Here is a 22,835-nt window from a genome sequence, read left to right as displayed (position 1 = left end):
ACCAATGGTCCAGTCTGGCCATTCTTATGTTCTTATCTGCAAATTCGGGGTAATTAGCATTATTTTATTGCTTGTTTGAAACAGTGAGTAATTCAGAGTTTGCAGTTTAACATATCTGGTATGCTTTCCACTCGCAGCTTGCAGAATTCACATCAGCCAAAGCACAGTGAGAACGCGTCAGAGTCTACGTGAAGGGTATGAAATAGATCTCATGGGAAAAACAGAACTGAAGATAAAAAACCCAAGAATGCTGAGACTCCTTCTCTGGAACTTTTTTTGTTTAAGGACCTTTAATAGTAGCCTCTCTGCTGGCTTTCAATCAGCAGGTCATCCCTCCCACCCCAAAACGCCTCACAATCTGTCCCCCCATCAGCTATTTCTTGTACACGCAATGTATGGGTTAAATCCTGAAACGTAATGGACACCTTCATGGGCTCAGGCAGTCAAGTGACTGTACCTGTCCAAACAAGTTGCAGTAAGAGTTGTTCAGATGGACCATACTGAAAGAGCAGAGCTCAGTGATTTGGAAGGCTTTACTGTCACAAGGTTTCTGGTGGAATGAGCCAGTCTGCACTGCAATGAGAAAAGGCTTTCACCAAATGAGGTTCTCTCTCCAAGTCTTGATTCCGGAGGTCCAGCAGAGTGCTTTTATACAGAGCCCAGGTCAAAACTAGTGGGGAAAAAAACATCCCTTTAACTAGATGTGCAGCTCTACCTTCTTACAGCCTCTGCTCATCTCTGCCCGCAAGGAAGCTATTTTATAGAGCTCCCTGGCTCTTGTTAGAAATTCTGCCCTGCTTCAGCATTCCACTCTATACACCTGGGAGAGACTTGGCCAGGAGTAAATTCTCTGGGCTAGATTCTCAGCGGATGTAAACTGGTGCAGATCCATTGATTTCACTGGAGTTATTTCAAGTTGCACCAGCTGTGAGTCTAGCCCTCTGCCTGCTATAGCCAGATGGGGCTCTGCACTTTGTCAGGATCTAGCCAGGGCCGGCTCCAGGCACCAGCCGAGCAAGCTGGTGCTTGGGGCGGCAGATTGAACGAGGCGGCATTCTGCCCAATCCTAGGGCAGCACGGCCGCTTTTTTTTTTGTTCCGCTCCGGCCGCCCTGTAGGGGGCGGCGGAGCGGAGGACAGGAGTGCCCTGCAGCAAGCCCGGCAGGGCAGTCCTCGTCCTTCCCTCCCCACCGACCGGGGCCAAAAAGCCAGAGCCGGCCCTGGATCTAGCTATACAATAAGGCCCCAGTTCTGCCACCTGCACTCACATTGCGTGATACCTCACTCCACAAGTTGTTACATTGCAATCAGTGGCACCACTCATGGAGTTAAGGCTTTGATTGACAGGAGCTAGGGGGTAAACCCAAGTCCATAGCCAGTAAAACGTAACCATTTAATGATTACTAGGACTGTGAAACATTTGTGTGACATCCTGTCCCTTTAAATGTTGAAGTGCTCTATACTCCCTCTCCGTCTTGGTTTCTGTTTTGTGTCCAAAACACTAAAGTCACCCCAGCAATCAACTCCCCTTGTCTCTATCTCCTCTGCTGGGTCCAAATATAACAATCTCCAAAGAAAAGTAAAAGAGCTCAGAATTGGAGGTTTTACTTTCGCATTATGCATTTGAAAAGGGGCTGCCTATCTTGCATTTTAAGTTTGCTACAAAACGTGAGCTGGGTGACTGGGCAGAGTAATTTGTGGATCCAAGGTCTGGTCTCTTCTGCAATACACTAAAGGAGAGCTGAGAGATTATAAAGAACTGGGGTGAAATCCTGGCCAGATTTCCCCATTTATTTTTATAGGCAGAAGCAGAGGATAAAGCTCAAACACAGCCTAACAAACCAAGTCTCTGCCCCGCTGCTTGTGACTGTTTTCCACACACAGCGAGTAATATACATGTATTTTCAGGTCCCTATTCAGCAACTACATGGACTTACGCATGTGCATAAACAGTTTGCTGAACCGGGACCTCAATGCACATGACATTTTTAGGATTAAGGAAAATAACTAACCAAGAAAGGACAAATATAAAATCTCCATGAGGAAGAAGGCAGAGTGCATCTCTCTTTCTGTACAATTCCCACAGGCATCCATTTTACAATTAAAGGTACAGTACCCACAAAACAAAGCCATCGCTACATACACCACAACTCCTCTTCAACTACAATATCAGTCAAAAGCGCCCTACACATTTTTTTCGCACACACGTCTCCAGTTCAATAACTTAACTACTGCGACAGGGAGATATTGATGACAACAATTAGTCTCATATTATGTCCAGTTATAATTGTGAAAGCTCTCAATTTTATTGTGATGCCACATTGAATCTTGGGGTGGGGCAAGATGGCAAAAATCCATGTAGTTTCTTAATTTCATTGAACTGTAGAGTTTTAAGCAAACCAATTTAATTAGGGTCATTCCTATTTTGCTGTGCTGAACGATGCACACATCACAGTGAAACTCAATACAAAATACTGGGAAATGCTGCAATACATGGTATATACAGATTTTAGCTCAACGACAGTCTCGGTGTGTAACTGAAGGCTCTAAGAAAGCTGATCTTTATGGATTTGTGTTTTCCTTTGAGGGTGAAGAAGCAGAAGAAATGTATTGGCTAGTTGGGGGGAGAGGGGGAGGCTTTTAAAACCATTACCAAATAGTCCCCAAATAAAACCACGGTAAGTACACTTTCAGGGCCGCCAAGAGCGGGTTCGGGCCCCGGTGAAAAAATTTTTCGGGCCCCCCAGCAAGGGCAGACCGGCTAAACAGGGCCGATGAGAAGCGGGGGAAGCTAGGGAAGCTGGGCCCCCTTCCAGACCACCGGGCCCCGGTAATTTGTACCAGCTTCCCCCCGCCTCGTTGGCCCTGACAATTTAGTCACTGATATGACAATCTTCTTAAAGGGACAGTGTCACAGTTAACAGGCCAACAATTTGATCTCACATCACCTCCATATTGGTGCACATGACAAAATTAATTCCGCACATGGGTGGGGAAAAGTTAGAGGGAACACTGGCCCAAATATAGCATTGGTGAGAGCAGCTATAACCTAAGTTCTGTGGAGGCACACTCATGCTGAACTCTGACCCAATGAGTTATCACGCATGTAGACATTGCTAGCGCCATCTATTGGTGAAAATGTGTAAGAAATTATTCTTGGATAAATGTGCTAACCTCAAAATTTCACCATAATGTGAAAAATTGGTAAAACATGGGTTTAAACTTAACACAAATATTAACCACCATTACAGAGGGGACCCTGTAGGCCAGGAGGGATAATGAAAAGTACCTTTTGACCTTTATTTAAGTATTTATATATGGATTTAGTAGCTTAACTTTAGGCACCTACATTTGAAGTTTGCGTTCAATATTTCATAAAGTGTGAAACTTCATAAATACTAATTAAAAACACAGTAGTGTTTAAGGTACTGAGGGCATAAATCTGATTGTCTGGTAATTAACCCAAAAACCACATAACTAATACAGGAACAATTATTGCTTTTACATAATTGGAATTTAATTGATATTCATAAATGGTGCATTTAATCTCAATTTTAGGCTTATTTGAGGCATTTAATTGAAAACATCCCCATCAGTTCTTGTCGCCTGCATTACACTTTCCCGCATTCATAATTGTGAGAGGCGAATTAGATAAGTGCTCATTTCTCTTAAATCTAATCACTGCGGATGACATTGCTCGAGGAGGGTAAAAAGCAGTTTAATTAAGGAAGAAGCTATTTGAATTAAGATACAGACCCACCATGTCTGCAAAAAGCCACATGAGCTGAAAGGCTGTCCTGAAATTTAACTTTATACTGAGCTATTCAAGGTCCATGGTGCCTTGATTGAAATATAAAGCTCATTGGAAACCAAGAAAGAAACCCTTTCTCGTGCTATTTTTATATTTTTTCAGTAGTGATCCCACAGCACTGGGAAAATGCAACATTAGTGTTTAGACTAGTGTTAGCCAATGCCCCGGAAAGTTTTGACGGCCACAGATAAACCCCCACCTCCCTAGGACACGTCAGAGCTCCCACATTCCATTCCAATTCATTTTACACAAGAGCTAGAGCAGCATCGATTGAGACTACTTCTAATCCAAACAGGAAAAAATACCAGGTAGGGCAAAATGAGCAAATATAGGCCCAGATCTTGGACCAGTTTAGAGCTGCATTTGGCACAGTACAAAACTCTGTCTATCCTGGGTGCGATTCTATGCAATATTTTCATTAATGACTTGGATGATGGAGTGGCGAGTATGCTTGTAAAATTGGCAAATGACGCTAAGCAGGGAGGGGTTGCAAGCACATTCTAGGGCAGTCTTACAATTCAAAATCATCTTGCTAAGTTGGAGAACTGGTCTGAAATCAGCAAGATGAAATTCAATAATGATGGGTGGAAAGGACTTTAGTCAGGAAGGAAAAAAAAATCAAATGCAAGACTACAAAATGGGGAATAATTAGCAGCAGTAGTGCTGAAAAGGATCTGAGGGTTATAGCGGGTCACAAATTGAATGCGTCACTGTGATGCTGTTGCAAAAAACCCTCCCAAAAAACAAAAACAGAAAACCCACACAAGTGTCATTCTGGGAGGAGTCTTGTATGTAAGACATGGGAGGTAACTGTTCTGCTCCACTCAGCACTGACCAGCAGAGGCAGATAAAGGTTTCCTGGGGCCCTGGGCCAGAGCAAGTGTGGGGCCCACACAGGGGGGTGTTTTTTTTCACACCCCTGAGCGAGAAAGTTGCAGCACTGTAAATTGCCAGTGTAGACAAGCCCTTAGTTTAAAAATGAAACTAAAATAGGAATAAGGCAGAGCAAAGGAAGATTCAGACTGAAGATCTTATGAGGTGGAATCCTTGATGTTAATGGACATTACTGCCAGCAACCTTGCTAAGTGTCAAGCAGTTCTGCTTTGCTGACTCAATGGTGAGCGTCACGGGTGCGTGTATTCACCGCTCGGCGGCATCGCCGCGTGGCTCAGCTGGGGAATTAGGACATCACTGACCATGCCCTGTCCGGTGGCTGCTCAGCCTGTTGCCTCAGTCACACTGTGGCCCCTTCCTTGCTCGTCAGGAGCTGCAGTGCCTTTCTTTTGTCGTTTAACCCTCTGGCCGAGTCACCATCGTCCTCCCTTCTGGAGTATTATCAGAGATTCCTTCCTCAAAGTCTCAGGCAGTCTCCATCGCCACTGTGCCAAGCCCACAGTGGTGGGTAGGGGAACCTGGGCCCACCTTCTACTCCAGGTTCCTGTCCAGGGACCCTCAGGCCCACAGTTCAGGTCTATCCCTCTCAGCCCTTACTCCTCCTTCCCTGGCCTGCTTTCTACCCTGCCTTTCTCAGGCTCCTACTTTCCCCCTTGTGTGACTGAGGGCTTCCTCACTGCAGCCTGTTTCCAGTCTCAACTCCTGGGCTTTATAGAAGCCCCACCTGTTCCTGCTCAGCTGAGCTTCATTCTTAATCAGTCTCATTGCCCCTTAGGCTGCACCTGCTGCAGAGCTAAGACTAATTGGCCTCGCTTGCCACTTTAACCCTATCCGTGCTGGTGTGGGGTGAATGCCCCATCACAGTGAGGAAGTTCAGGCTGGGGTCTCTACTTCAGTTTTGCTACTGAGTCCCTCTGTTTTCAAAGGGACTTAGGAAAAGACCTATTGGGCTGTCTTGTCAATCTCACCGCTAATGCAGGATTGTTCTCCACAGTGTATGCTACAGTGCTTTGCATCTCAAAACATGTAAGGGGTTTTCCTGGATGGCTTAGGGTATGGGTAAGGGGTTCCTTCATCTTTTGACTAGATCTGTTGTACCCTGTGTGAAATGAGTTGGTGGTCTCAGCCCAGGTTCAACCTGGATAAGAGGAAGGAGTCACTGGTTTGGCAGAGAGAAGCAGCTAATGGAGTTGGCTGGGGTTATGACTGCTTCATATTGCTGGTGGAGTGCATCCTCTCTTTGTCAAATTGGCTTGCAGATTTAGAGTATTTTTGGCTCCCCACCTGCTCTTTGGTACCCAGGCTGCAGTAGTGGCTCAAACCGTTTCTTTTCCCCTGAGTTTGGCTGAGACGTTGTGGCTTTTCCTGGATACTGCTCCTCAGTATAGTCACCCCCCATTTGTCCCCTCCCAGCCAGAGAAATTAAATGCACTGTGCTTTGGGCTACCAGCGAAGGCCAGTCTGAAGCTTCAGTCAGTGAAGAATACAGCATCCTACTGCACTCACGGTCCATGCAGCATGTTCTTTGCTGTTTCCAACTGTTTGAAGGTACTGAGTAAAGCCTCGTCTGATTCGGGACCTGGCTGCCACTGACTCCAGTGTGGCCAAGAGAAATGGCGCTAATGGGCATCCTTGGAGACAGTGTCAATGGACAGACCAAGAATAGACCATTCATAGAGAACACTATAGTGAAGTGCCAGATAATCTAACTTAGCTCTTTAAAGGACTTTTCGTCCACAGATCTCAAAGGAGGGCATCCTTATCCCTATTCTAGAGATGATGAAACAGAATTACAAAGAGGGGAAGTGACTTCAAAGCAGATCAGGGGGCAGAATGGGGGACTCATCAGAAGATCAGGGGGCAGGAATGGAAGCCAGATCTCCAGCCCCCCCATGCCAGTACTCTATTCCCTGGACTATGGTGCTTTTTATTCCACCAGCTGTAGAAGTAGGGCTCTTTTCAGGCCCAGGTTGAGGCAGATTGGCTGGATGGGATAGGATGAGGCTGGGTAAGTTCCTACTGCTGCTGCCTGTGCTGTCCCTGTCCTGTGGATAAATCAAGGGCTGTCATTCTGAAATCAGACATTCACCTGCTACAGTTTTAGAGCAGGAAATAAAGACCTGGTACCATGTACAGCATTGAAAACCTTTTGTCATCCTAACGAGCCTGAAATTATGCAATAACAATCTGGACATTTTGCACGTAACCTCTATATAACCTATAGGCCCTCAGAGCAGCCTTTGCCTTAGACCCTTGCTAACCCTGTGTGCGGACAGATGTTTCACACCAGCTCCGCTGTCTCCTTTCACAATATATCTGAATCCCTGACGCGGCAGCACAGTGACCGAGAATGGGAGAAAGTCATTTCGTTCCGAAACCCAATTGTTTGGGGGGGGGGGGGGAAGCAATTCCAGTGAGTCATTTCCTATCCTGCAGGGATCTCTGGCTCACGGGGTGTGACTGCAGCCGAGCCAGCTAACTTTAACCTCACAGTGAAGCTGAGGCAGCCCGGGCTGTTCAAGCCCACCAGGAACCCTGGGTAATTACTTGGGCAGCTAACCCTCACTGAAGCCTGTGCTGCCACAGCTGCAGTGCTCCAGGACCTGAGCTAGCTAGACTAAAACTCGTGGTGATCGGGAGAGGTCCCGGATGATTGGAAAAAGGCAAATATAGTGCCCGTCTTTAAAAAAGGGAAGAAGGAGAATCCGGGGAACTACAGACTGGTCAGCCTCACCTCAGTCCCTGGAAAAATCATGGAGCAGGTCCTCAAGGAATCCATTTTGAAGCACTTGGAGGAGAGGAAAGTGATCAGGAACAGTCAACATGGATTCACCAAGGGCAAGCCATGCCTGACCAAGCTGATTGCCTTCTATGATGAGATAACTGGCTCTGTGGATATGGGGAAAGCAGTGGATGTGATATACCTTGACTTTAGCAAAGCTTTTGATACGGTCTCCCACAGTATTCTTGCAAGCAAGTTAAAAAAGTATGGATTGAATGACTGGACTATAAGGTCGATAGAAAGCTGGCTAGGTCGTCGGGCTCAATGGGTAGTGATCAACGCCTTGATGTCTAGTCGGCAGTGGATATCAAGCAGAGTGCCCCAGTGGTCTGTCCTGGGGACTGTTTTGTTCAACATCTTCATTAATGATCTGGATGATGGGATGGATTGCACCCTCAGCAAGTTCACAGATGACACTAAGCTGGGGGGAGAGGTAGATATGCTGGAGGGTAGGGATGGGGTCCAGAGTGACCTAGACAAATTGGAGGATTGGGCCAAAAGAAATCTGATGAGGTTCAACAAGGACAAGTGCAGAGTCCTGTGCGTAGGGTGGAAGAATCCCATGTACCGCTACAGGCTGGGGACCGACTGGCTAAGAGGCAGTTCTGCAGAAAAGGACCTGGGGATTACAGTGGACGAGAAGCTGAATATGAGTCAACAGTGTGCCCTTGTTGCCAAGAAGGCTAACGACATATTGGGCTGCCTTAGTAGGAGCACTGCCAGCAGATCAAGGGAAGTGATTATTCCCCTCTATTTGGCACCGACGCAGCCACATCTGGAGTATTGCGTCCAGTTTTGGGCCCCCCACTACAGAAAGGATGTGGACAAATTGGAGAGAGTCCAACGGAGGGCAATGAAAATGATCAGGGGTCTGGGGCACATGACTTATGAGGAGAGGCTGAGGGAATTGGTCTTATTTAGTCTGCAGAAGAGAAGAGTGAGGGGTGATTTAATAGCAGCCTTCAACTACCTGGCCTTTTGGAATAAAACAAGCTGAGGCTCTGGCTACTTGCGATCCCACAACAATATGTTCGGCCTGTGAAGCTCTCCTGTGTACCAGGCTGCTCGGGGATGGATTGTGCCACACATAGGTGGCGAGTTATATGGGCCCGTGGTGCCTGTGCTCCACCAATATTTAGGCTGCCCGGGACCCCACGTCCCCCTGAAGCGCAGGACCCCCCAAAGCACAGGGCCCAGGGCGGTTGCCCTGGTCCGTCCTATGGATGGGACAGCTCTGCTTGGACCCATTCTGGGCACCACCAAAAATTATATAAACCTGGCACCCATGGTGCCACAAGCCCAACTCAGTTGCAAACCTTTAGCGTCCTACCCGCTGACGATGGCTACAATGCTTCTATGCACCTACAGTCTGAACAACTGTAACAGATTAAAGTTTGAGGCAGCTTAAAATAAACCATCAAAATAAAACAGCAAAGGAGACTTTTCTGTTTGACTGCACTGGACTGCAAGGTGTGTGGTGGCCAGTCGCTGGAAATCGGTTTGCTGGGGCAGTGCCGTGTATTTAGCTCTAATACGCCCACTCGGTCCAGGACACCATGCCTTGAGTATAGCACACAAGTGCTGCAGAGTAGGGGATTAGGTCATGGAAGATGAGAGACGATGTAATGAGGACAGAAAAGGCACAGCATGAACCTAAAGGATCGGGAGCAGAATGGGAGGCAGTTCAGGCTGAAATCATTCTCGCTGCAGGGTGTGGACAGGCAAACCCAGACAGATGCTTTATCTGTGGGCCTGACCCCGCCCTCCAAGGCCTGTAATGTTGCCGTGGAAATTACTGGTCAGCGCTAACCGCCCACTGGGCAGGCTCAGTTTGTTTTTCTACCACTCTGGTGGCAAGGGTGTAATTTCATCCCCACGTGCTGCTTCCCAGTGTGTGCAGTAAAAGGGAGGCGGAGACATCCTTGAACGCGCCTGTGTGTGTCCTTTAGGAGGAGTGGGGTGGCAGAGGTCTTGTGGGGAGTGGGAGATTGGAGCCTAGAGTGCTCCCCAGATTCTGCAGGCAGGGTTGGGAAACGAGGGTGTGGAAGGGGAGAGAGAGAGAGAGAAAATACGTGGAAAAGCAGGTGCAGGCTCAAGCAGAATGATGTGTGAGAGAGCCGGTCTGGAGTTCCCAGGGCTCGCAAACTCCCTCTCTGAGTGGGAAAGCAGCACCCTCAAACCTCTGAGGCACTGAAGTTCAAGCAGGGCTTTCCCAGTGCCTTTATGACCAGATTTGTGGGGGAGGGGTGCTCAGGATAGAGGCCTGTTTTTAGTGAATATCCTAACGTCAGAGCAGCGTTTCAGGTCACTGGATCTGGTGCTGCGCCTGCCTTCTGAGTACACTGGTGCCTTCTCTGGTAGCTCGGTCTGTCTGCAGCCAGTAGAGCTAATGGAGCGAGGGCTGCTCACTTTGCTCCCTACTCGCCAAAAGACATGGTACTTGGGAGAAGAGCTGGCCGCTGAAACACCTCTTCTTCCAGATTACCTCAAGGAGGGGATGGACCTAAGCCTCCCTCTCCTAGGTGCCCTGGGGCCTCCCCGAGCCTGAGGGAGGAGTGAGAAGAACAGAAATACAAACTCACTCCATCCCCCAGGGAACAAGGAGCAGAGAATAAGCAGCCACGCCTGGCTGTGGATGAGGTCTCTAGGGAGGGACCCACATACAGCCGTGACAATATAAACTCCTCAGAGCATGGCCATGTGCACTGGGAGTTGGCGTTAAGATTCTGTCTGCTCTCAACCCCTTTCCAACCAGCTACACTAGGTGGGAACACCCTTGCTCATGAAGCCATGGTACAGCGCACGCACGCAAGTCTGTGAGCGGTGTGTGTGGGGGGCTTGTACCCCCTCTGCCTCCTCGTGCCTGTACACAGGACAGGCTGTGATCTGGCCCTACAAACAGTTTAAAAGGTTGACCCCTGTAGCTTGGAAAGTTTTTTAATGAGTCACGTCTTTGGGGGCACCACAGAAGAACTGAGTCTAGGGTGACCAGATGTCCCGTTTTTATAGGGACAGTCCCAATTTTGGGGTCTTTTTCTTATATAGGCTCCTATTACCCCCCCAATCCCCCTCCCGATTCTTCACATTTGCTGACTGGTCACCCTAACTGAGTCCTTAGGAAGGATTTGAACAATGGTGGGTGGCTTGGCTGGGGGAAGAGAATTCCATTTGTGGGGCCAAATTTGCCAAAGAGCCAAGGGCCAGATTTCCAAGTATTCAGCACCGAACGTAAGGGACAGGTTTTCAAAAGAGCTCAGCAGCCCCCAGCAGGCTTTGGAAAACGGGCTGCTTATGGTGGCACCTAAATAGGAGCCGAAGTTTTCTGAAAATACTGTCCCAGTTGTGAGAGCCGAGCCCTTCAGAAAAGGCTGGCGGTAGGGGGTAGCGTCACCGATACAGGAGTGGGCAGATGTACGGGGCCCACAGCAGAGGACAGATATCTCCAGCAGTTTGTCTTTGCTCTTTACTGGGATCATAGAGTTTTTCTTTTCCCTGGGGGTGCCCCAGACGCTGGCCTAGGAAGCAACAAAAGAATCTGTTAGACTCTTGAGGGAGTCACCTCCCTTCCTTTGGTCAGTTTGGAACTACGATGAGGTAATGCTCACCTGACTCTGAACGGGGGGGAGAGGGGGGACAAAGCCAAGAGGGAAGAAAGGACATGATAAAAGGGAGACACGTTTGCCAAGCTCTTCCTCTCTCTTCCACCTACATCTACAGACACCACACTAAGCGACTGAAGCACTGATCAAAGGGGAGAGCCTGGCTGAAGAGCAACCAGCCAGCTTGTGGTGAGAAGCATCTATGTTTGTAAGGGCATTGAAAGTGTTAAGATCAGCTTAGAATGCGTTTTGCTTTTATTTCATTTGACTAAATCTGACTTGTTATGCTTTGACTTATAATCACTTAAAATCTACCTTTATAGTTAATAAATCTGTCTGTTTATTCTACCTGAAGCCGTGCGTTTGGTTTGAAGCGTGATAGAGACTCCCCTTGGGATAACAAGCCTGGTACATATCAATTTCTTTGTTAAATTGACGAACTCATAATTTTGTCAAGTCTGTTCACTGGGGGCACAATGTACGTGCTCTGAGATCACAGAGACAGACCACTGTGCTTCACCCCACTCACTCTTTGAGCTTTGACCTCAGAGGCATGCAGATGAAGTAGAACCAATGCAAAGGGCAGAACAAGGGAGTTCATACTGGGGATCTGGAACCCACGTGTGTCACAGAGCACCGCTCAGCCAGAGCTCCTCCAACTTCTTCATGCAGTGGGATTTGGGGGACAGGGAGTAGCATGGATCCACCAGTCCCAATCACTGTTTCCCTCAGAGCAGGGATGCTGCATCATGCGGTGCTACTGTATTCTCAGGCAGCTATGGAGCCGCTTCACTGCTGTCCATAGAGTGGGAACGGAGGGTTCCTTGCCTTTCTCAAGGCTCTGCAGAGGATTTCTTCTCCCACAGACTCTCTCTGCCAAGCCCAGCTTGATTGCACTCCAGAGGGGAAATCCAGGCCCCAGTAAAGTCGATGGGAGTTTTGCCATGGGCTACAATGAGGTCAGGATTTCACCCCAGATGAGATCTGAGAAGAAACAAGGGCTTTATGTGCCCCCGAGCTGCTGTATCTGCTCTTCAGCCTTGTAAAGAGGGCCCATGGTAAAGGCATAATGTATATCTTAGCATCACCGATAAGGTTCTCCTGCTTATTGTGCTGTTCTAAAAACCTTTGGATGTATATGCACTTTACACAGCATATATAAATTAGCTTTTCTGCACATATGACTGGTCAGACTGGGAATTGCTCTAGAGTACCAAGAGCTGAAGGTTATGCCACATGTTACCTGAAATTTCAAATCACCTAGATTTTCTTTAAGGGTCTGTTTAGTTCCAGAGCTCTTAGGATCCTGGTCTGCATAGGTTAGTCCCCTCTGAGAGATTTTATATATCAAGTAAAGTCGTTCAGAAAGCTGCAAATTCAGGATTGTGCAATAGTGACAAAGACACATTCATGCTGCATCTTTCATCTAAAGATCTCAAAGTGCTAGATGTCTGTTACACACAGTCCCTGGGTGACTTCCCCCACCACTGACATACACCTACCTGTGCACCATGGAAGAGACCAACAGCCTTCAAGCAATTCAGTGCTACACACTTCACAAGAGCTCAAAATAGAAAGTGAAGATTTTCCATTGCACCTGATTCTCCCACTGGAATTTCAGATGGGCAGACTGGGAATTATAATCTCCCTTTCAGGTGGAATGGCAACCTCTGAGCAGTGATGGGCTTCATAGTGAAATGAACTCAAGCTGTAAAGGTAGGGTCTGGATCCCAACTTTCCCAAAGTTCAGGCAGGAGGTTCAGATCCGGGATTTTGGTTCAGTCTGTTAGAGAGATGAGCTAACCACGGCACTAGGATGCAAATCCAATCCAGGGGTTTGGTTGGAGTTTCTGTCTAACTTCAGAGGTGAAATTCAGGCCAGTGCAGAGGGCCAGCTCAAGAACTAGACATCTCTTAAGTCCCATTCAGGCACTCTGCACAGGGGTTAATTTTATCCGTGTGGAACCGGTAGGGAGAATACCAAATGATTCTGACTCGGTCACCTCTTCAGAGATTAAAACCAGAACCTTCAGAATCTCAATGTTTTGATTCATTTTCTTTTAGTCACCATTTTCTTTACCCTTTCACCATAATTCTTCTCCCCCTCCAGGTCTTCCCTTCCTCTCTTTCTTCCTGATGTCCCTATTTTCTTTCTCTGCCTTGTGTGCAGGCCACTTCTCTCAGCTGCATGTCAAGAAGAGAACTCCAGTCCATTATCTACCCCACCCCAAACACCCACAGTCAGCTCTTAATGTAAAACCCAGCAGTCACAACTCCATTTGGCCTACTTTCCTTTGTTGTTGCGGAGGTTCCTAAGTAAGGCCACAGAAGATTTGTGAGCATCTGTGACAAGTAGCTTAAGTTGCCTGTCATAATGTTCAGTAAATGAACTTTCAGAGAAATCGTCCGTTGAACCTTAATCTTAAATTGTAGGGTTTATACATTTGTAATTACTCAGACTTCAGTAAACCTCTCCCATGAATTTGCCTTTGGTTCCCTTTTCAGTCTTTTCTTCTTAGCTGACATGGCACCTTTACAGACCATAAGGAAGGAGAGGAAGGATGAGAGAGGGATACGCCATATAAACCATTGTGTTTGGGCTCCATGCAAAGCACTTAGCAAAGTCCGGGAACATTGCTATGTCTGGTCTTCTTGAGTTACTGTTTCCTAGGTCATGCACCTGGGCATGCCATCCCATGCAACAGCATCTAGTTATTAGCGCACAGGACAGGGAGTCAGAAGTTCTGGATTCTGTTCCAAGCTCCAACACTGATTCTCTTTTTGACCTTCAACACGTCACTTACTTTAGCTTTGCCTCAGTAACCCTGTGATGTTACACTCCATATGCTTCATAGAAATATTGTTATGATATGAATATGGCATAACTAAGATATATTTTATGCAAGATGGGTCATGTGAGATATCATTGGAAAGGTTATGATTTACTGAATGTGTTTATCCAATTTATATGCCTGTATCATTTCTGTATCTAAAGTTAGGAATATTGACTATGTAACAATTAAAACCATGTGTGTACTTGGGAAACACTCACCCAACCGGAAGGCCAACAGCCTTGATGGGCCATTAGGAAGAAAAATTATGACGTGGAAGATACTAATCTCTCGCCTTCCTGAGAAGCATCCTGGGACATTGCTTTGACACTACAAGGTCATGTGACCATGTCACCTGGTACTAAACACCATCTTGGACTTCTAGTGATTTTCCACAAAAAGGAGGGGGAGGTCAAGACTGGGAAACAAAAGGTTCCCGTCTTATGTAAATTCTATTTAAGGCTGGGGAGAACGCTGATCTGGGTTCACTCTTCACTGAATCCCCACCCAGGATGATAGCTGGAAAGATCTGAGAAACAAAGACACAGGGGTGGGGAAGAGTTGAGCCCAGGCTGGAGAAGGGATCTGGTCTGTGAATGTGGTGTCTGAAGATTTAAGCTGCAAGCAGGTAGCTAACCTTCAAGAATTTCTGCATCCTGCCCAAAAGCAACATTTAAGGTGAGAAATTACTTCTTGAAACCAGTCTCTTTAAGATCTTAAGCTTAGTCTGGGTGTTTTGTTTCATTTGCTTAGTAATCTGCTTTGTTCTGTTTTTTATCCCTTATAATCACTTAAAATCTTCCTTTTGTAGTTAATAGACTTGTTTTTGTTTATTATGTAACCCCTTTGGGGTTTAGAGAGCATGGCCCTTTAAATCTTTTTCCTAAGGGGGAGGGGGAGAGTAAGAAAAAAGGAGGGAAACGCCAGGGGGCAGCGCTGGAGCTCCAGGGAGAGGGAGAGGCAGCCGGAGGCCCTGGAAAAGTGAAGCAGAGAGAACCTGCCTGAAGCCTGGGAAGGACAGGGCCGATCGGGGCCACCCCAGGACAGGAGCCAGGAGGAGCACTGTGCCAGGGAGGACTCGCCCGAGAAGGACAGGCCGGAGCTGGACCCAGTATCACTGCTGCCCAGAGCTGCATGAGGCTGTAAGTACTGGAGCTTGTGACTCTGCGTTGGGAACAAGGAGGGGGGTTGCTAGCTAGTTAAGTGGGGAGGTGGTCGCTCTGTGGGGCTTTGCAGACAGCAGCAGAAGAGGGCACCGGAGGGGTTTGTTGGGGGAAGGTTCACTGGCGCCGAAGACGACCAGGAGCACCCAAGACTCACCACTGGACTGGAACTTAGAGTTCAGGAGTCCTGAGCAGTGTGCAGACACATTGCTCAGTGTCTGCCCTTTCAGACTGTGCTACCACTGGGCCTGTAGGGCCTCGGCTTGGATGCAGCCCTGTCTTACTGCTCCCCCTATATTTCCCCTTGTTGTTTTTCTCCTCTCATCCCTCTGTAAATAAATATCTCCCTGTGTTATATCCACTGTACTTTTCCTGTGGGTGTGTGTGTTCACTCGGGGGGGGTTGGAACAGGTGCCCCAGGGGTGGAAGGGATTTCTCCTGCTGCGTTCCTGCGCGCGCCTTCTCTTGGCCAGAGCTGCCTGCAGAGCAGACTCCATCTTGGCCACGAGGGCGCTAAAGTTACAATTATAAAACCCAGTTTGTGCAATTTATAATGGGGGGGAGGGGAGAGCAAGAAGTTCTGCATATCTTCCTCCACATTAAGGGAGGGGGTGAATTTATGAGCTTCCGTTGTATCGATGTCTCTACAGCGCAAGACGATATTATTTTGGGTACTTTCCAGAGGGGAGCTGCACTTGAGTGCTGGGCAATTTCCTAGCTGAGTCTTCCCATGGAGAGCTGCTTGCAGATTCTGTGTGATTCCACAGCTGGTGCGTCCCTACCTGTGTATCTGTGCTGCCAAGGGCCGGAGAGCCCGATTCAGCAAAACAGGGAGAGGGAGCCCAGGCCAGTGGAGCAGGCAGGCTCAGTGAAACCCCAGTACATCAGGTGGCACCCTGGAAGAGGGGTCCAACCTGTCTCAAACCCCATCTTTAAAATGGAAATAATATTATAAATCTGTGGCTATCAACGGACTTCAAGGCTGACATTACGCTATGCATCATGGCCACTCAGAATTCAGGGTGGCAGTAATAAATGAACTCAGATCCTCCTGCCCCAAAAGCAGGGGCCCCTAGTAGCTGAGTGAAAGGAGAATCTCTATTAGTTATTAGTACTTTGGGGCTTATGACCTACAGATGAGCAATTTTTATATGAATGGTGGTATAGGCACTTTAAGCCGTTCCGTTGTGAGGATTAATTCATATTTGCAAAGTACTTTGAAATCCTTGGATATAAAATGCTATATATGTTGTGATTCTGAATGACAACTTCAGTAACCTACACGTTGCTGTGATTATGTACAAATATCCCTGCTTGCAGATGACTTTGAGATCTTCCCATGGTTTCTGATGTCGTCCAAGAGGAAATGTCACTATTTCTTTATGACTGGGCCCCTTACATATCCTGTCTTTTATGTCTCTCAGACAGCACTGGCAAGACACAGTGACCAGAGAACTCAAATCTGCCTTGAGGGATGCAAGGAGAAACCTTGAAAAGCGCAACCGTCAAAGAGAAAGCCGAGCAAAGGGAAAAGGAAACAAGTGCTACAGAAGATGAAATGTAACTAGGATGCAGAAAAGAACCCTCACGTCAGGGGATCATAACATTACTCAGTAAAACACAACAGAGGATTTCCCTTTCGGCTATTTAATACATTTTCCTGCTTATTACACTGTAGCAGAGAGAGTCGATTTCATTCTTCTGCATTAATTAACAGACTAAGTACATTAATTCTGCTAGTCATTTACAGTTGAAGATCAGACACGTATTCAATGTAGCTTCTGTGCACGTATTCAATGCTATATTAATTATGGGTCCAATTGTGCTATTTGGTTTGTGGCACCCCTTGCACACATTATCCTAATACTCTTACTACAAGTGTGCCTTGCGAGGGAGCATTGGAAAGCTCATAACCTGCTGGTTAATATTGTCCTGATAAAATGTGTGTGGCAACATTGTCTGTAAAGTTGTAAGATTCCACCGTATGGTCTTACTAAGGCTTGGTCTACACTACAGAGTTAGGTCAATGTAAGGCAGCTTATATCGACCTATGTCAGCGTCTACACTACAGCCTTGTTCCCGCCAATGTAAATGTCCTACTACACTGACATAACTCCACCTCCATGAGAGACGTAGGGCTTATGTCGGTGTAGTTAGGGCAACACAGTGTCTCTGTAGACACTGCGTTACTTATATCGGCCGTTGGCTAACATTCTTGTCAATTCACGCTCCCTGCTAGAAAGACTGGTAGGTTCTCTGCTGTGAACCCTGTGCCTGGCTTGGGCTGTCACCCCCGGGCACGTGTCCCCACCACCCCAGGGCTCCCAGCCCAGTTGCTGCCTGGGCTCCCTGCTCTAAGCCTGGCTGCCGGGCACTGAGAGCCTGGGCTCCCAGCTCGCCATAGAGCTCCCAGAGCAGAGACAATAGCAGTGTGAAATTGACAAATGTCAATTTCACTGCTGGTAGGCTCTGTGCTGTGAAACTGAGCCCACCTGGGGCTCACAACTGGGGCTCTCCCCTGGGGTGGATGGGGGCTCCAGCTGTGAGCCCCATATGGCTGTCAGTGCCCCACAATGCCCCACTTCAGTTGGTGCAAGTGTTCCTGGTGAGGACATGCGCTTAAAGTTGAAATGGCCATTTGAAATGAGACATCTGTTGGAATCAATATTTTGTTTTGAAATGTCACAGTTTTGTTTTGATCAAAATGTCTGAAACATATTTTTTCTCAACAAATATGGATAGTTTCAATTTTCATCCTGAATCAGTGGAATATCAGAATCTATTTCAGGAGGGAAATGCCATATTCTGATGAGCAATGAGCACCATGGGCTGGTCTACACTGGGGGGGGGGGCGATCGATCCAAGATACGCAACTTCAGCTACGCGAATAGCGTAGCTGAAGTCGAAGTATCTTGGATCGAATTACCTGGGGTCCACACGGCGCGGGATCGACGGCCGCGGCTCCCCCGTCGACTGCGCTACCGCCACTCGCTCTGGTGGAGTTCCGGAGTCAACGGTGAGCGCGTTCGGGGATCGATATATCGCGTCTTAACAAGACGCGATATATCGATCCCGGATAAATCGATTGCTACCCGCCGATACGGCGGGTAGTGAAGACGTACCCTAAGTGTAAACCAATTGGCATAACATTTCATTTTCCCTATTGCACTAGCAAGGCAATGGACAGGAAATATACAGGATGTATTCAGTGGATGTTTTAAAGTATCTCACCCTGTCTCCATTTCCTTCCCCCTCAATGGCGGAGTGGTCATGATGGCCCTGTAACTTCGGCAAATCTCCCACTGGGGGAAATTCACCCCTGTGCACAAGGCCAGCATAAGTTCACCACTTACATCCCATGGAGCATACTCTGTTGCTGCCAAGTATTTTTTTTTCCTGTATGTAACTGTTCTGCCAGGTGATGTCAGCAGCAACAAGGGTCAGGTTCATTAATGATTTGGATGATACCAAGCTGGGAGGGGCTGCAAGTGCTTTGGAGGATAGGATTAAAATTCAAAATGATCTGGACAAACTAGAGAAATGGTCTGAAGTAAATAGGATGAAATTCAATAAGGACAACTGCAAAGTACTCCACTTAGGAAGGAACAATCAGTTGCACACGTACAGAATGGGAAATGACTGCCTAGGAAGGAGTACTGCGGAAAGAGATCTGGGGGTCATAGTGGATCACAAGCTAAATATGAGTCAACAGTGTAACAATGTTAAAAAAAGCAAACATCATTCTGGGATGTATTAGCAGGAGTGATGTAAGCAAGACACGAGAAGTAATTCTTCCAATCTACTCTGCTTGGATTAGGCCTCAACTGGAGTATTGTGTTCAGTTCTGGGCACCACATTTCAGCAAAGATGTAGACAAATTGGAGAAAGTCCAGCGAAGAGCAACAAAAATTATTAAAGCTCAAGAAAACATGACTTATGAAGGAAGATTGAAAAAATTGGGTTTGTTTAGTCTGGATAAGAGAGAACTGAGAGGGGACATGATATCAGTTTTCAAGAACTTAAATGATTCTTACAAGGAGGAGGGAGAAAAATTGTTCTCCTTAACCTCTGAGGATAGGACAAGAAGCAATGGGCTTAAATTGCAGCAAGGGAGGTTTAGGTTGGACATTAGGAAAAACGTCCTAACTGGCAGGGTAGTTAAGCACTGGAATAAATTGCCTAGGGAGGTTGTGGAATCTCCATGCTTGGAGATTTTTAAGAGGAGGTTAGACAAACACCTGTCAGGGATGGTCTAGATAATACTTAGTCCTGCCAGTAGTGCAGGGGACTGGACTACATGACCTCTTGAGGTCCCTTCCAGTCCTATGATTCCATGATTCCGTTATATAATGCCTAGTGATTTCTCTTGACAATACAAAACAGAACTGGCTCAAGTCCTGACCCCGTAATGTGGGAAAACTTAACGGCATCCCTGGGTGCCTCTGGGAGGCAATGCTTCCCCTCTCACAAGCACTGAATCTGTGTATAACAAAAGAGAACTTTTATGAACAGGGAGAGGGAACCCAGCACTAATTTGAGAAAACACCACACCCATGATTCAAAAGCATGTCAAACAATCTCCCCACTACCACCACACACACAGTACTTTGGGCAGTGTCCTTTGCCTCAGTTTCACACCTTGTCTCAGTTTCCAACAAACAAATGTCCCTTTAAGACACTGCTCCCCTTTCTTTCCACTGCACCCCACTCACAGTTGGCTGTCCTTGGTCAGTGAAGACCCAGAATTCAGAGGTGCATTCCACCACTGGTATCTCTGCTGCTGCTGCTTGCCACTCACCACTATCTCTGCGATGCCACATATGAGCTTCCACCACTCAGCTCTGAGTGATCTCACCGGCTAATCAGGAACCTCACTGTTAGTTGAGTCTCTACACTATTTTTCCATTACAACCCTGTCCTCACCCCAGGTCTAAGGCTTAGCTCCTAGACCTGCTCATCTGCGATTTCAGCTCTAGTAATCACTGAACAGAAACAATCACTGAGTTCAATCAGCTGCACCTTCAAACACTGGAGAGAGAAGGCTCAAATAGCACCTAGGAATGTTTCAGCAGAGTGCACACCCCCAGGTAAGAACACCTGTCCCCATCTCCTCTGACTTTCCCTGGGATTTGGCATCCCTACTCACAGCTTAGCAAGTGAGGTTCAATTAGGGTGACCCCCCTCGCTCAGGACATGCTAAGCACAGTTCTGCTGCCCTTTACTCATACAATAAGGATAACAACATTTCATTACCTCTGTACTTAATACCTAAAGCAAATTGTAACCCAAAACCAGCCACAACTGATCGCTTCGGCAACGCAGCTCTGTCTGCCGAAACCCTAGGCAGAGTAGGTGTGTCTATGCAGTTATGGTCTGCCCCTAAAGTCTTTTCCCCCAGTTCATCGCTGGATGTCAAGGGAGAGCTCATTCATATCCTGCTTAATGGGGAAGAAAATGCCTCTTGGCCGGTTTATATTCCAGGATTGTGTAGCTCTTAGTAAGCATCTGCTTTCTAGCAAAGGTCTGTGATATACTGTCCTCGCTTTCTCCTGTGGCTTGGTGGGAAGAAGAGGGACACCGTTTTGACCATGGCCACAGCAAGAAGGTGATTCATTCAGGAACCCAGTACCCTCCTCGATCCTAGTTCTGAACAATAACCAAGAGACTGCCCAGACCAGCTTTTGCCATTCAAATCCATAAGAACAGGAGCCAATCCCTCACTACTCCCTCCCGATACCGCAGGTGTCCCCACAAAATGAAAAAAGCCAGGTTCAAAGAAACTAGTGAGAAATTCTTGAGCCAAACTAATGCATTAAAGAAACTGAGACGTGCATTATAAATGTAAGGCTTGCCTGGAACAACGTGGTTGTAAACCGCTGGCGTGTGAAGGGAGGGAGAGGGCAGCATTTCTTCTCTTTGGGGCAGGGACTCTCTATTGATAGGTGTTTGTACAACACTTAGATCTCATTGTACCCTCGAAACCAACGAGGAGTCCGGTGGCACCTTAAAGACTAACAGATTTATTTGGGCAGAAGCTTTCCTGGGTAAAAAAAACACTTCTTCAGATGCATGGAGTGAAAATTACACACACAAGGAATAAATATACTGGCACATGAAGAGAAGGGAGTTACCTTACAAGTGGGGAACCAGTGGTGACAAGGCCAATTCAGTCAGGGTGGATGAGGAGGTGTCAATACCAAGCGAGGGAAAATTGCTTTTGTAGTGAGCCAGGCGCTCCCAGTCCCTAGTCAAGCCCAAATTAATGGTGTTAAGTTTGCAGATGAATTGTAGCTCTGCAGTTTCTCTTTGAAGTTTTTTTGTTGCAGTATGGCTACTTTTAAATTTGTTATTGAATGTCCAGGGAGGCTGAAGTGTTCTCCTACTGGCTTTTGTATGTTATCATTCCTGATGTCCGATTTGTGTCCATTTATCCTTTTTCGTAGAGACTGTCCAGTTTGGCCAATGTACATGGCAGAGGGGCATTGCTGGCACATGATATCATATGTCACATTAGTAGATGTGCAGGTGAATGAGCCCCTGATGGTGTGGCTGATGTGGTTGGATCCTATGATTGTGTCGCTAGACAGACATTGTACCCTCTGACTACTACTACAATAAACATAATAATTATCTGTCTGGATGAAAGTTACCCTTTGAAAGAAGTCTACCAAAAGGCCTGTGCACCACTTAAACTTTCCGAATGGGGTTTAAGGGAGATGGAAATGGGCTCTATCCCACGTCCTGGCTTGCTGCACGGGACTGAATTTCACTCTCTGTCCACAAAGGCAAACAGCAGGCAAAGCTCTGTGGAAAATAATACTTGAATCGTGCTAACCCTTCTCTCTTTTTCCTCCCTGCAACGACGGTCTCTCTGTTTTGGAGTAATTCCAGGAAGAGATGTAATCTGGATCATTCTGTGCAGTGACATGAGTTTAAAGTCAAACATCTTCCTCACTCATTCACTACTTTATTTTTTTTCCTTTTGTAAATTGCACAGAAGCTACATTGTATAAGTAAAGTGCAACAGAACTGTACTTAGCATGTGCTGACTGATGGGATACTGAATCTCACTTGTTAGGCAGTTTTTTAAAATGATGTTTCCCTATTATTTTGCTTTCTAAAAAGGACATCCAGGTGATCTTGGACTTAAGAAACTAGACCAGGACCTAGAAGATGTAGGTTCAGTTCCCAGATCTGCCACACACTTCCTGCATGATTCTGGGCAAGTCACTCAGTTAGTTTCTTATACAGTGAGACTAGAAAAGTTTATTGGTAAATAACATGTTGAACTGCAGGATGGTGTAATGCAAATATTATAGTGCAACTTTTCAATACTAATTGGATGTACAATCAAATCAAGATCAGTAGAAAGTGTAATTATGCACAAGGAACACGTAATATTTATATAGTTTACATTTTATATAGGATCTGCAATAAAAAATACACTTGGCTAACTGTTACTTCCTGCCTGAGTTCTTGTTATTTAAACCTTTTGTGTATCTCCAGTGGTGGATTAGCCACTGGACCAATGGGGCCAGTGCCCAGGGGGCCCGGCCAATTGGGGGCCCCCGGAAAAATGGGTGCCCCTGCACCTCAACTCGCTCTGCTCACCCAGCGCTCCTGCTGGGGAGCAGGGTCGGGGGAAGCCCCTGTGCCCCGACCCCACTCACTGGCAGGAGCGCTGGGGGGGGGGGGGGACAAAAGTGGAGGGACTGCAGGCGGAAGGGGTGGAGAGGGGTCCCCACTCACTCTGGCC

The sequence above is a fragment of the Terrapene carolina genome, unplaced genomic scaffold (assembly GCF_002925995.2).
Source record: "Terrapene carolina triunguis isolate 2854851 unplaced genomic scaffold, T_m_triunguis-2.0 Scaffold97, whole genome shotgun sequence".
NCBI classification, from domain to species: domain Eukaryota; kingdom Metazoa; phylum Chordata; order Testudines; family Emydidae; genus Terrapene; species Terrapene triunguis.
The sequence above is the reverse complement of the archived record's forward strand: the minus strand, read 5'-3'. Positions refer to the sequence as shown.